The 16,546-nt window shown below is 34.6% G+C and overlaps 1 pseudogene; it reads left to right on the forward strand.

Annotated features, from left to right (window-relative positions):
* The first annotated feature begins 15,893 nt into the window (after positions 1–15,893).
* LOC145284264 (U2 spliceosomal RNA) lies at positions 15,894–16,049 on the forward strand (annotated as a pseudogene).
* The last annotated feature ends 497 nt before the right edge of the window (positions 16,050–16,546 follow it).

Here is a 16,546-nt window from a genome sequence, read left to right on the forward strand (position 1 = left end):
ACAGACACAACAAAAATGCACGTTCCGGACGACAAATATCGAAAAATTGGCCCAAAGTGACTATCAGAAGTGCGTCAACTGATCGATTTTCTGCAGGGGTGGGGGCAAAAAAGTGACATTTTAATGTTAAACATTACATATTTTTAAATCGATTTACAACTGCCCCAAAATTACGGCCGCCAACTCTTATACATAAATATACACGCGGCCGTTTATTTTGGGTCAGCTTGTATTTAAAACCCGCCGAGTAATGTCACGTGATCTTGACGTCAGCAACCTCTAATAGCCGTCGGAATTTACAATTTAAAAATGTTGTTATCGGTAAAAAAAAAATTAATTAAAGCTAAACTATGAACTTCTACGCTATGGCAACGTTACCAAAGTTATTACCACATTCAAAATAGATAGATATGATAGTTAAACGAAAAATAAAGTAAAAAAAAAGTGAAGTAAAAAAAAAAATACGCTTACAAAAAATATTAACGATCGAAGTTTTCTTTAAAATAAAAACAGCCAGACGCCATTTTCCAGTCTTTAGAGTATGGCAGACGAAGTGAGAGAGAGAGAGAGAGAGAGAGAGAGAGTGAGAGATAGAGAGAGAGAGAGAGAGAGAGAGAGATTTCTAGACAGATTCGGCAGGGGGGAGGGTCAACAACGCATGCGTCAGATGACGTCATGACGTCGTGACCTGATCTACTTTAAATAGTTGATGAACCAAACAGACTTTATATACGCCGCTTTAGCGCAGGTAGTTAAGGGCTTGGTTCATTATCTAAACGTTTTGGGTTCGAATCGTGGTGTGAGATGGGTTTTTTTTTTTTAAATTTAAATATTGAACCCTGTATTATTTAAGCCATTTTTCACGTAACGTTCGTTCGTTTGCCTTACGTTAATTTTTTTTGTGTTTTGCCCCCCACCGCTTAATTAAAATGTTGTTTTCTTTTCTTACTTCGCTTATAACAATGCTTACATCGTCATCGTCGTCGTGGTAACGCTCGACGACTTTCAAACATCTTTCACTTCTGGCTGGCCGATTTTATTTTCAAACTTCGCCTCAGGGACTCGGCTACGATCCTACCCCCCCGGCTTCTTTTTTATTTAACACCACACACCCCTACAAACACCCGGGTAACACCGGGTACCCCTCGCTAGTCTATAAATATAAAAGCGAAAATGTATGTATGTGTGTTTGCTTTTTCTGTATGTCTACAAAAGGCTTTTTTCAGAGAAGCGGTCGGTCGCCTAACAACTTTTTAAAACGTTTTATATCACATGTAAATCGTAATATCTCAGAGTTGACAACAAAGCTCGCCTGTCTATTTAATTTGCTCGACTTCGGGAAGATAAATATTCAACATTTGTCGCTCGCCGCATGTGGATTCGTCTTTTCCCTATAATAAAAGCGACACTAAATCTGGTGGTATTTTCCATCTATCGCCGGAAATGTCCGAAAAGCAATCAGCTTTGATCAATGTGGAAATATTTTCCATATATCAAACAATTGCTATTCAATTTGGACAAAGGGGAGCTGTTTCCCCCTACCCCCAACATCTTGGAAAAAAAGAAAAGGCGTTCCGCACTAAATGATACTCCGCAGTCAAAAGTTGACCTCATTAAGTCATTAAAACGTGCACCTGCCAAATCCAAGTAAGTAAATAAATTCAAACTTGTTTCCGTTGGCATCTCGCGGTGGCGCAATGGTTAACGTCGCACACTTTTTTTCACACTTTTATTTCCAACTTTGCCTCAAGGGATCGGGTTCGGGTTCGATCCTCATACTTACCTACCAAAACATTCTTTTTTTATTTTACCCCCCCCCCCTGGAGTTTTGATTTACCCAAAACCACACACAGGTCCAAACACCCGGGCAACGCCGGGTACCCCTCGCTAGTGTAATGATAATATAAATAAGGAGACATAGTGAAATAGTAGTCGTTATATGTCCACCCTCGGATCCACACGTTGTATGTCGATAGTCGCAAAAAACAAAGACAAGAACAGAATTCGACTCATTCTTTTTTCTTTTGGTTGTCAGTGAAACAACTGACATTTATTTACAGGTACTTTCTAGAAAAACGCATTGTCTCTTGTTCAAAAGTCTTCTCGTATTCTAATGTGCTTAACTAGACTGCTGTGTCGAACACGTGGTCCTTTGTCTTTCCCCGGTCATGTTTAGGTCACGTCTTTTCCTGTCGCTTTCGGATCACGTGTGTAATACGTCTATCTCTGTCGTTCTCAACCACGTTTTTCTTTTATTATAATCTTCTTTCCTTAGCTCCTCGCTGTGAGACCGCGCATACGACTTGGTCTTTTGTCCTGCTGCTCTGTTCAAGTTTTACATAGTTTTAAAATTAAAATAAAGTAAATGCCCCAATACAAGGAGAGTGATTCGGTTAGTCAACTAAGCCAGTTTTCTCAGGTCGAGGAGATGTCATGCCTTTTGAGATCTGACTCATAAATAGAGTACCTGTTTCATCTTTCGTTCAGTAATATCTTTGTCCGAATTTAACAAAGCATCATAGAAAGATTGTCTATAGTCTTTTTGGGTTTGTATTACTGTACACATAGATTCGAAAAAGTTGTCAAAAAACAAATATATAACAAATAAATGTTATCAAAGGCAAGATAAGTTAGTTTTCTGCCTAATTGGATATATTTTTTGTGTTTTTATTCAATATAACATGTTCATTCAGCTCGAAAAACATGCAGTGTTTACCGATGTATTGGAAAATTCAAAATGGCGCCCAACACTCTCTTTAACATGGTAAGTTTGGGAAAAGGTGTTATAAATAATAAACTAGACAAAATACTATTAAAAAAACACCGAATATATGTCAACTTATGTCACGGTAACATATAATGAGCGAATTTCTAACAGTATTTTGTCTAGTTTATTATTTATAACATCTTTTCCTGAACTTACTGTGTTAAAGAGTGTGTCGGCCGCCATTTTGAATTTTCCAATACATCGGTAAACACTGTATGCTTTTCGAGCTGAATAAACATGTTACATCGAATAAAAACACGAAAAATATATACAGTTTAGTAGAAAAGTAACTTATCTTGCCTTTGATAACATTTATTTGTTATATATTTGTTTTTTTGACAACTTTTTCGAATCTATGTGTACAGTAATACAAACCCGTCTTTTTCATAACCGAGCGGTATTCCAACCCCAGAAGTAAACCCTTGTTTAGTCACATAAATTCTTGCCAGTTCTGAATAACGACGTCGAAGTTGTGTTCCCGTTTTTCCCGCGATAAAACGTTGGCTTATTCTCTTCCACCACTCGATCGCTTCTTCTCTGATTAACCGTCGTATATTTTTTCGGTACGCATACACTTATTGATCCGTGCTGAAATGATACCGTTTTTAAATGATAACATTATTATTAAATGATAACGTTATTATTAAATGATAACGTTATTATTATTCTTAACATGGGCAGGGGAGGGTGTTTTGTAGCTATTCTGTACTTTACCCTTACAATTAAATAACAAATTTTTACCTAAACTTGGAAATACGATTTAAAAAATAACGCGAACCAGTAAGTGTATCAAAACTATTTTTTCTTTTCGTTCTCTTTCCAACTAACAACGACATTACGTGCACGAGTGTTCCTGTCCCGAAAAAAATAAAAAACGTCTTTTTATCCTGCTATCTCGAACCACGATAGCGCCTAAATTTGCATAATCTTATTATTTTCGTATTATGTTTTGTATCGATTCGAGTGCAAGTGCTTCTTTACAGCGGGCACACGCCAGTCGTGGGCGCTTATTGCCGTGACTCTCACCGCCATTATTACAGTGATCTAGCGAATGGTTTTTAATCCAATATGTGATCTACTTATTAACTCCTCGACACAATCAAACATATTTAATCAGCATGAAAATAATAGAATAAATACACATTGAAAACATTTATTTAAATATATTGAGGGAGTTATGGTTAAGATAAGGGTTTCGGGTTAATATGGATATTTTTGGTTATGTAAAGGGTTTTCGAATTTTCCAATAAAAATTTTTTTAACTCCTATTTAAATTACCTAACTTACAGTGAACTGGTTTTACTTCTAAACTATTTAAACCCTATTTTACTAGACAGTGGACAGATCACATATTGGAATGTAAATGACTCAGGAGATTACATATTAGATTAGAAACCATTCATTACATCACATCGTTCGATACATCACATATTCAAAGAGCGACGTCTTTTTTAGCCCCTAAACGTGTTAACACGAGAAGAATCTAAAGAATTTACAAATATTATTAAGGGTTGAATATGAAATTTATTCTTTTTCTTCAGTATCTCCATATTAGAAAAATACTAAGCTTATCATTTTTAATGTAAACTCAGCTGTCATGGGTAAGAAATATTTTTTGCACATTTTAAACATGAGATATCTTATATATATATATATATATATATATATATATATATATATATATATATATATATATATATATATATTGTGAATTATTGCACGGATTTTTGCCTTTTGGATTACTTTGGAGTATCTTCCAATCACGCAGTACCCTTGGATTTTACTTGTGCGAATGGAAATTTAACTAACTTTCTTGGATTCAGCATCTTTGGATTTAACGTCATTGGAAATTTTACCCTTCACCAGACTATCCATTCCCGTGAAATCACTTTTTTATTCTCCCTATTCCCTCTATTTCACTTTTTGTTATCAAATAAGATCTATGACTTACTTGTAGTTTCATTTAATATTTTACAAGCAAAATCCGATCCCGCATTTTGCTAAATCCTACTCTCTGATGAGAAGGAAAGTATTTTTTCGAAACTCCGCGGATTAAGGACTATCCATTTATTTAGTGTTTCCTTTTTAAAATTAAATATGTTTTTAACTCTTTTTACATGTGTTTTTTAAACATGTTTTATTAACTTCTTGTTCTTATATATATATATATATATATATATATGTGTGTGTGTTGTGTGTGTGTGTGTGTGTGTGTGTGTGTGTGTGTGTGTGTGTGTGTGTGTGTGTGTAAATATTTTTGTTCCTTAGAAACGCCGGTTGAGTTTGAATAAAATAAATACGTATTAGATACGTTTGAAGCCAAAACACCGCATTATTACAAAATAAACAGATATTTATTTTGTTTGAAATTTATGTTGAAATTCATAAATATATTTCGAGGCAAAGCCTCATCTTCAGTATATCTTTCTTTCTTTCTTTTCTTTTTTTTGCCATGTTGTTGCTGGGTCAGAGAATCAGAAAGTAAAAGTCCGTTTGTTGTTTTTACGGTAGCTTTTAAAATCTCACAACGGTGCCTTTGGTCACGCGGGATTCACGTTAAGATTTTTGTTCCTTAGAAGCGCCGGTTGAGTTTGAATAAAATACATACGTATTATATACGTTTATATATGTATGTATGTATATATATATATATGTGTGTGTGTGTGTGTGTGTGTATGTATACATGTATATATATATATGTATATATATATATATAACCTTGTTTTGAGATGAACATATTCGATACTAGCTGATTTGTGTTGTAGCCTTGAGTTTGAAAGAAAATTAATTAAAAAATGCACATTTTGAACTATTGAATTATTGATTTTTTTGCTGCTTATGATTTCCCGGCATGAATACATGTTAGATAATAGCATGGTCAAAAATGAAATTAGTTGTTATCGATCTATCTGTCTATCTATCTATTTATCTATATATCTATCCAATGATATTGTTAAAATAGTTTATATTGGAAGTTTTTTTTATTGTTTATAGAATACAGTGTAGCAGTGGGTTTTAGCTGAGGATGTTTACATAAATTAGCTAAGTTAAGTAAACAGAATAACCTTGGGCAGATATACATGGAAATGCCGCACGTTGAAATACGTGTACTTTTTGAATGATGACGTAACGGATGTGAGTTCAAGAGGTCGAGAAGTTTAGAGAAAGGAGGGAGTTTGAGTTTGGTCACAGAAGTGAACAGAGTGCTTCAAGCCAGGAAACGAGACTGTGAAGAACAAGCATGTAGACACCAAATGCAGACTCCTTGTGAAGCCCATTTGAGACAGCTGAAATAAATTTATATTTTAAAAATATAAAGTCTTGTTCTGTGGTTTCACAAAAGAAGGAAAAACAAAGGTCTCAATTGATTATGATGTAGGTCATTTCATGTTTCATCAGGGAACCCAGAAATGAAGATAGAAGAACTCTTCGAGAAAGAAAAGGTATGAAGCATATATTATTCTTCTTATTAAAAAATGATACCTTCATGATAATATGAACTGTAAAATATACCCGTGTGATAACTTTCTGATACAACATGACTCAGTTTATATGTCGATATCATATCCCCTGGCTGAACCACAATACATACAATCTATACGTTTTTATCTGACTCCGTTGTAAGAACCTTATCTCGCACCCAATATACTACATGAAGACCCAACAAGGTTAATGTAAGACAGCAACCAAAAAAAAGCATAATCTTAGAGTCAAGATATTCTGGAGGAACATAAATGGGCATTCAAGCAGTTGTTGTTTGGTAATGTCTACCATGCCAATATTAAGAGCTAGCATTCGTCACTCGATTGACAATTAAATTCTGTAAGTAATAAAAAAATTCATATGCAATGCTTGAAGTAGAAACAATTTGTCGTAGTTGGTTATCAGCTAGATTAAGAAATAGGAGGAAGGGGCAAACTAACCAGCGATTGGGTTATTATTGAGATGCACATGCATATTTGTAAACAATGTTATAGTCTTGATGTGTTTCACAAATATGACAATTAAATGTAAGCATTACTTTTATTGGCCAGTTCTCCACGTGAAACAATCCGAAGTGCGCGTCGATAGTCACTTGATATTAAAAATGCGATGCCATGCATCACAAAATCACGTCTCTTCAGAACACACAATGTATTATATAGAGCTTAGAATGCTTTTTGATGCGTAACTGAACATTCATTCTATACGATCAGCGGACAATCCTGTAAAAATTTATATGAATCTTGCTGGCTTTCTACAGTAAGTATGAAGTAAAGTAGGACATACAAGAACCTTTTTATTATTTAGTTGGGCAATGCGATACTAAACGATTGATGCTTGCTAATGCGGTTGATAACTGATTTCACGTGTCCATGAAGAAATGACCAGATGTGTATTAGATCGATCAGAGTAGATAAGACACAATTTTGTCAGTATTTTACCATTTTATAAATCTTGTCTTTGACATGAACCCGGGTCATGTTAAAGATGTTTCTATTTACTTGCCTCCCCACGAGGGCAGAGTTATGTGACATGACTGTCACATGGTCTATTGGACTCTCCACAAGGGTGGGGAGGTTAAGACCCCGGAAATGCTGGAGAAGTGGGACAGATATGATTTCTTTTTATTCTTTAATTATCCTTGGTGTGCCCGGGTAACAGCAAAAGACCTTGCTGAGAGAAAGATTGGATTGTGATTTTCATTGTTATGAATGTCGTTGACAATATCATTTTTTTTTAAATTGTACTCTGAAAATGGAATGACTCAGGGTTCAAGACTAAGGATGTTTATAGTTTGAGTACAATGCCCGTGACCAAGAGGGTCGCAGGGAATGACCTTTCAGGGCATGAGAACACTGGCAGATGTACCTGTGCACACGGGGAAGAGAAAACCTCCCCTGGGAGTGACGTAACTGGATACGATTGGTCCAGGGAACAACCCCGGTCTCACCCTCTCCCCTGAGTATATTAACGGGACACAGAGTCGAACACGGTAATTGAAGCTGAAGTTTGGAGCAGAGTTCAAGCGCAATTGAGGATTCGCCACACCCCTCTCTTCCCGCATAATTCCACCGTAATACCGAGTGAAATCAACCCATTGACTCACCGGAGTCTGTCAAAATCAAGATCGAACTATGGACAATTTGTATATAACTATATATCTATATATCTTATCTTGAATTAATCAGTAGAATAGAACACCGAGTTGTTTTTTTCTTTTGTGTGCATGAAATTGCTTCCCTTCTAGCACGAAAGATCGATGAAGCGGCGACATATCAACCCGAATGCGAAATTAAAACCGACCAAATCGATTGACCTCACACTGAAGCACCTTGATGATCTGCGAGGGACGGTCACACTTTGGTTCCGTGACCGAGGATAGACTCCTACGTGACAAAGAGGTCATTTGGGAAGGGATCACTTCACAGTTAGACACAAGGTCGTTATTTTAATGTGGGAAAATCCAGCTCTCTCAAAATAGTCACTTTAGATAGGAACCAAAAATCAAAATTTCTCCTCCAAAACAGATACTATACTGTGATCTGGGCCAAATGGCCAAGTAGATATTTGATTGCTACCCACCACAGCAATGTGTGGCACAAAGTCGGAAAATGGGATATAGGCAAGCTCCCCTAAAGGAGGGGCATTCTTGCGTCGACAAAAATTGCCCCGTCGACATTCCCCGGCCATGCACTTCAGGCTACATTCAATAAATTTGCCCCACCCGGTAGCCGGGTGGTAAGGCATGTGAGAGTGGACCTCCTGGATGACACCCAGGCGGCGTACCTCAGTCCGGGCTGAGTGTCACGAACTGATTCTTGACGAGTACTCGTTTTACCCAGTCTCCAAGCCGCCGAAGCCGCAAGAAGGCTCATTTCCATCATTTATAATGGCCAAGTATTCTTAAAAGGTGTTGTCTGAAAATGTTATATCAACCTCATATACTTCACTGCGTCCCTCTAGAAAGGAAATCTTCATCAATTTTAATTTTCTCATCTTTTTGTTTTTACTATGAATCAAACATCCCGCCGGATGCCAAACATTCACCCGCTATTTAATACATTCCAACCGAGAGATCTTTTAAAGATTCTAATCGTCCGTGTAAGTGCAACGGTTTGTTTCTCGCTTGAACTTGGTTCACCGGGAATATTTGCCAGGTTGTTTTTCAAATTCTTTTTAATGAGTTCAGTTGCTCCTGTAATTACTGGAATAATCGAAAATTTCCTAAGATTCCAGTTACTTTTCATATCGTAAATCAGATCTGTTTAATCCAGCATCATTGTGGACACTTACTTCTACTAAAGTTGGTCCTGGATATGACCTTAAACTATATCCAATGGTGAAGCCCCAGCTTGCGGGCTTTGGGGAGTATGGAACCACCCTTTAATTACCATTGCTCCCAGGTCCACTCTGACCCGGAGTGGTAGTACCTGTTAGGGTCCCAACTATGGGTTAAATAGAAACCGACTTGAAAATAAAAAATATATTCTATTAAAAAGATTTTCTTCAAAATCTTTGGATTCGGTATTAAATAACCTGAAAAGGGTTGATATGCCGTAAAACAAAATAACCAATCCACTAAAGTTGCTTTTTGCCGTCTTCTTTTCACATATCACTGTCATATTTATAACTCATTTTGTTTTACGTAGCAGCGATATGTATGATGCATACCGTGTATGAGTTATTTCTAACCATTTGTTTTAGTATATGTTCTCCTGACTTGCCACTTCAATCGATATACAACTTTTTATATATGTCTGCATAACATTAATTTTAATCCACCTATGAAGAAATCTTGTAGACTGAGGGATTGTTTACTCCTTCCATTTGTATATATTTACATGCTTTGATTTATACTAAATGCGGTCCCCTTCCCACCGTATTTTATTGTACGAGGAAACTTTAATTGTATTCAGTGCGTTACTTTATTTAAATAACAAACAAACCGGTCCTCTTCTTAAAAGAAATCTGACTAAGGAAAATAGCCTACTTATTATAAAATAAACCCCTCCAAGAATTTCTTTTATTATTGCGCGCAAGAAATCACTCTCTAATTTGTTTGGAGACGGGATATCCTATCAATATTGAAAATAGTATTTAACAAGTTTGCTTTTGAAACAATTTTTTTTTTGTTTATAATGAATAATTCTTGCTCGAAAATATATTATAAAGTATTAGTGAACATATTATTGTAATAATGTATAGATAAAAAAAGGTTCCATTTTTTTTTTTTTTTTGTATGCCCTTTTTTGCGGGAGAGACAAAATATCAGGAATAAATATAAGAAACATTAAAAAAAAAAGAAATGACTTCATAAGTTTTGGAGTAATGCATTAGTGCTTAAGCTAATTGGCATATCGACAATATGTGGTTATTTTGCTATTCTATTTGCTATTCTATTTGATTACGAAGGGGGAAGTGACTTTACTTTATTATAGAGATTAAACGAGTACATTTAAAGTCACATTTACTATCTCACGTGAGGTTCGGAAAACTTCTCCATCTCAAAATGTATCTGGTGCAGTTGTTATATATATATATATATATATATATATATATATATATATATATATATATATATATATATATAGTTAGTTATAAAATGTATATGGCGATTAAGCTACACTGAATATTCCGCGTTTCATCCACTCTAGGACTCTTCAGGCTTATGTTAGAAGAGTCATAGAGTGGATGAAACACGGAGTATTCAGTGTAGCTTAATCGCCATATACATGTTATAACTTACTAACTAGCTCTACCTACGTATTGAGCACTTTTGAAGTAAATACTTAAAGTTTACGTATAAATCTATACTTTCGTATATTAATTTTATGTGAGTAAATTAAGTAGTTATATATATATATATATATATATATATATATATATATATATATATATATATGTATATATATATATATATATATATTAGAAGGCCGTTCGGCATTGCTCGATCGTAAAATACGCTTAAATATGATATTTTGATTAATGCAGATTTCGTGTTTATTATTATATTATATTAGACCCAATATATAGCAATGATTTTAAAAGTTTTAAAAACTAACTCATGCGCACCAATGAGAATCGAAACCAAACGCTTAGCTTACAATTTATTTTTCCTTTGACGTTAATACCTGAGTTATAAAGTCATATTTGCTGCAAGTCTAAAAATTAATACATGAACCAATAGCTAGTACGTTACGCATGCATATTCGTAATGTCATCCTTCGACATTTACCTGGCAAATTCCATTGTTTTAATTTTCATATTTTGCACCGATTTTTTCTCGGCTAAAGCACAAATATAAATTTTCACATGGTTCGAATACCTTGTATAATAAGTTTCATGTCTGTAGACCAAAACTGACAGAGGATTTTGGTAGGCAAATTTTTAAAAATAAATATATTTACGCATGCATAAATATATATAGAGAAACGGGTTTGTGGTTACTCTAACCTGTTTACGAAAATATTATACAAGTATAAATCATGTAGAATATCTACATAAATATAATTACACGCAATTATTAACTAAAGATTATCGTCCCAAAATGACTGACAGCTGAAATAATAATATTGCTACAAAAGGAATGTAAAAATAGAAAATAGATGTAAATATGATTTTGGTTTGCATAAATTAGTAACTAGATTGAGGTTACATGAGTTGTTGGTCTGAGACACGTAATGAGATGTAGATTTGGGGAGATTCAGTCGTTAGCTGGACATCAGAGAGAACGGACGACTCAAAAGGGGGAGTTGGTCTCTCTATGACGCAGGGAGCGGCATTATCTCAAGCAGCAAGATGTAAAGACGTTGAAATCTGCGAGGATGTCAGCTGAAATCATGAAAATAAATGTTCGTAAATAATTCAGGTATATATTGTGTTATTTACATATGTTAAAAAGAACTGTTTGTCTACAACTGCTTCGATACGTCCACGTCAATCGTTTCCTGTTAGAACTCTTGCATATATGTTAAAATATATGCACTAGACGATACTACGTAAATACATACACGCATTTACACGTACATGAGTATACAGATAAAATATAAAACCCACTATTCAACATGTACGTCGTTATAGAACATATTCATATACACAGTACAAAACAGACCCCTTGTTAGAGCCCTATAATATAACAGACAGACAAACACTACTGTTTTATTTATAGAAAAATAATTTGCATTCCTTATTATTCTTTTCTTTTCTTTCTTTCTTATTAAAATCAGTTGTTATTAGGATTAAGCCTCTCCTCTTTGCTCATAAAAATAAATTTGCATATGTGATTATCGAAGCTAATCGGAAACACTTACGTAAACTCTTCTTATGTAGATTAATAAGTGCCAATAGACAAATGAAGCATCAGGACCCGAAGTCAATAATCTATTCAGCAAGTTTATTTTGAAGTCTGCTGACGTTTGAAAACACTTCCATTAACAACCGTTCTCGTTTCTTTTGTTGCTGTACAAGACATGTCCTGTGATACAACATAAAGTATATTTGCAACTGAATATTTATCAAGCGTGAAATCAGTTCTCATGGATATGAACAATGTTTACTCGAGTTCAGAGTTATTAAGTAACCCATTATTGATTCTCCGGAAAAAGCTTCGCCACGTTTGGTTTTTCACATTTGTTGTTTATTACTGTTTTGTTTCATAAAGGAAAGTGATCATAGCCAGTTTCGGATAGTTTGTACAGCGTAATTATTGAAAAAGGGTGATGATCACACGTAGGTATGTGAACGTCATATCAGTTTACTGTTTTTTGTTAAATTAAATGGGATTTATACGCATTTAACTTGTCTATGTTTATTCTTGTCCCGATGGTTAAGTAAACCTTATATTTAAGGATATAACGAGAGTGGAAACCAGCATCGTGATATATAATGCATATATAACTAAAAATTACAATTTGATTCTTGCTTCATATTGGTACGGCTACAGTAGCTGGGTATTTCAATCGCTTCTTTTTTTTTTACTTATAGTCTACCGCTTTAAAACAATTACGAAGAAAATGTTTGTGAAATTTTGTGAAAACAAGTGAAGCATGCATCCCCCCTCCCCCGTGAGTTTACAGTGAACGAGGCATAAAATATGATTAAGTACAGCATTTGCCCCACCCCATTTATCCCCCAAAGCCCGTAGGGGTCGTCAAATCCTGGTGAAAATGAACAAACAATGCAGTTTTAGGCTTTAACATATGTTCTGTACCATTAAAAAAAAAATGACTAAGTCAATCGTTTGCGCCTCCTCCATTAAGTCCCAAAAGTCCCCAAGGCCTTAACATATTTAAATTTGAGTTCAACATCATGCAAAACTGCTAAATAGACATACACAGAAAATTTTGGACAAATATGGTAAAATAGTCCCTAAAAATTGAGTGTTTTTATTAGCCCTAAAAGAGCCCCTGAGGAACATCCAAGAGTTATCGCGAAGTATAGACAAACAAAATTATATAGAAATCAGTTAGTTACAACTTTTCAGAAAGTTTTATAAAAATCCAAGGCATCAAATTTTTGTAATAAGCGCAAAAGTGTCACATTTATCCATTTAAAACCGAAAGGCACTCCTAGGGAGGCAATCGGAGTTTTCCCGGAAAATCGGTTCTGTTACTTTTTAACACTATCATGTTTAATTTTTTGGCAAAATTAAAAAAAACTTCCAAGGTGTAATTATTGAGAAAAGTGCAGACAGGCGAATGGACGAACGAACGAACGGACAAAGGTGAATTCACAGGTCCACCCTCCTTTTGTAGAGGAAGCAAAAATATACGTTACTTAGTATTTCAGTGGGAAAATAAATCTCCGCCTAATGCAATTATTCTTTGTTTTATTGTGCAAATACCTTTTTCAGAAAAAATAATTAGCTTTGAACTCATGTCGAATAAACTTGATGCCTACTTATGCAGATTATCAAAAATATCGCTAGTATGAAAAGATATTTATGTCAGCTGTTCTTGCAATTATGTTAGTTTCTTTAAATTCATAAAACACTTTGGAGAAGTTGTTTAGACTTACGTAAAATTACAACTCACGTATTGACTGCGTAAAAAAACAATTTCCGACGTATCATGCACTACTTATTTTCGTTTGTCAATCAATAACATGCTTCTATTTGCCTGCGAAAAGAAAAAGGCCAAGATATCTTAATATTTTAATAGTATATATATATATATATATACATATATATATGTATACATATGTATATATAAGTGAACATGTCTGTGTATCTGTCTGTGTATCTGTCTGTCTGTCAGTCTGTCTGTCTGTCTGTCTGTCTGTGTACATTTCCCTGCGCAATAATTCTGTCAATTTTCAGTCTATACACTGAAAATTTGATATACAGGGTACTGAGATTTGGGAAAATCGATGTGATCGGTTTTCGGACAGAAATTTGGCGATTCCTTAATCGGTCAAAGTTCAACGATTTGACCTTTGAAAACTCTACTAAACTCCTCCGACAATTTTGGGTCTAAACACTTGAAATTTTAAATATAGGTTCCTTGGACATGGATCTAACGTAATAACTTGAGTTGAGCCCAAAACAATAAATTTAAGGAGCCATAATAGGGGTCGAAGTTAAAAAAAATTGACCGCTTTTTTTTTTTTTTTTGCTCAACATACACCTCCAACCTCCGAATACCCGGGCAACGCCGGGCACTCAGGCTAGTATATATATATATATATATACATATATATATATATATATATATATATATGTGTGTGTAGTCATTGACATACAGTCCTGTTTCGTTGTATCACAACTCATCAGTGCCGTATATATATATATATATATATATATATATATATATATATATATATATATATATATATATATATTAGATTCAGGAATTCAAGATCAACAGCATATAGGCGTACGCTAGTTTCGGATTCGTTTATGAATTATATGAACGTTTAATGGCAACTTGTATGACAATAAAATTATACGTGCATAATCTTATCACAATATTAGGGTCATACAAATATGGATATGGGTTTTTATAAACATTTGTTGAAAACGGAATTTTCCTGATAATGTTAAGGTCTAGAAAAATTCCATTAGTAGAGACGAGTAGAACTAAAGCTACGTGTATTGGAAGTCCCGTAACGGACAAAAAGTCAGAAGTGACACGTCGCGATAAATAGAGACAAGTCGCCCCTCCTTCGTATGCTTTCTCTGAAGATCTATTTTTGTCTGATCCCCATTTCGAAAAACAGATGACATTTTTTTTTTGTAATATGGAACTTTGCAGTGGAAAGCAACAAATAAAATGAGCCATCGAGCTTCAATGTTGTCGGTATTTCTATTTAATCCATCGATAAAATCGTACTAGCTACTAGCATTCCGCCATACGGATATATATATTTTTTATTATTACTAAAATCACAACTTTATAATATATCAGAATTGATAGAAAATTAACTCTATAATAATCTATACGACATCTGCATAAATTAAAATATATTTAAGGGATAGCTTACATAAATACTTTTGCAGTTTAAACAAAAGAGCTACAATAATATCTTCATTTACGCTTACTATCCAAAGAATGTCAACATCAACATATTATATACGAAAGAGTCCTCTGTGGAATTTACACAGGTCCCGTTAGTATGTTCTAATACCGATTGGTTAGTATTCAGCGTGCTATAGCAGATACAATGTTACACTAACACCGATACAAAACAAAAACAAAAAACACCTTCTTTATTCTGTTCATCTAGTTATCTATATAATGATACGCTAAGATAATTTCATTTTTAGTCGCCTGCAAGCGAAACTGTAAGTCACTCCGTCGGTCGGTCGGTCGGTCGGTCTGTCCGTACCACTTTTGTGCTTGGCCTTTTTGGTTAAGATTAAAGTACTGTTGTTAATAGATGCTGTTCTTAGCCTTTTAAGCTTTTCTTTGCCTTTTGGCCAAGATCAAAGTGTAGTATCTTTTCCGGCAGATACTGCAAGAAAAGACAATATGTGGGGGCAGCCCCACATATAAGACCTTGGTCAATGTAGGGGCAGCCCTTCATACCAATTGTCACTATCTAGCTTCCCTACTCCTCGAGGAGTTGGTCCTCATTTCCCCTTCACTCCTCACATAAAAAAATCGGCCTTGTGCCTAATTTGCTCAGTGGGGGGGACAAATAAATACTCTTTTCTTGGCCTTTTGGTCAAGAACAAAGTGTAGTATCTGTTCTTACTACATGTGTACTTATGTTTCTAACTTTGTGATATAAAGTGAGGGATCACTTTTCTGTATTAATTTAATGCAAAATGATCACTCACTGTAAAACCAGTCAATCTCAAAGCCATTCAAGTCATTCTTCAGATCATTCAAGTTGTTTTTGAAGGATTCTAGTTATTTTTTAAGCATTCAAGTCATTCTTCAGGTACTTCAATTCATCCTTAAGTTCATTATAGTCATTCTAAGTCATTTACTTTTTATTTATTTAAGTCATTTCAGCCCCTTTTTCGGTCATTTTAGTTTATCTTTAAGAATTTCATATCAATCCTACATTCCTGCATTCATTCATTACACGATAGCACGCGACTAATGGCTATCGGCTTTGTTTTTACGCACGTCATCATTCTTCACACGTTCTTTTTTTTGTTTTTTTTAAATAAGAATTAGTGAACGCCGAAAATGCAATATAAACAAGCATCTTTTAAAAATCAAGCTGTGAAACTCGAACTAAAATACACTGGCTTTTTTTTGGGCTAACATCAAAGTGTAATTTCTGTTCTACGAAAAGATAGTGTAATAATATTGTGCGGTCTCAGTTCACACCGGAGGCCCAGAGAAC

Source organism: Euprymna scolopes, chromosome 8, assembly GCF_053919585.1.
Source record: "Euprymna scolopes isolate OS-2025 chromosome 8, ASM5391958v1, whole genome shotgun sequence".
Lineage (NCBI taxonomy): Eukaryota > Metazoa > Mollusca > Cephalopoda > Sepiida > Sepiolidae > Euprymna > Euprymna scolopes.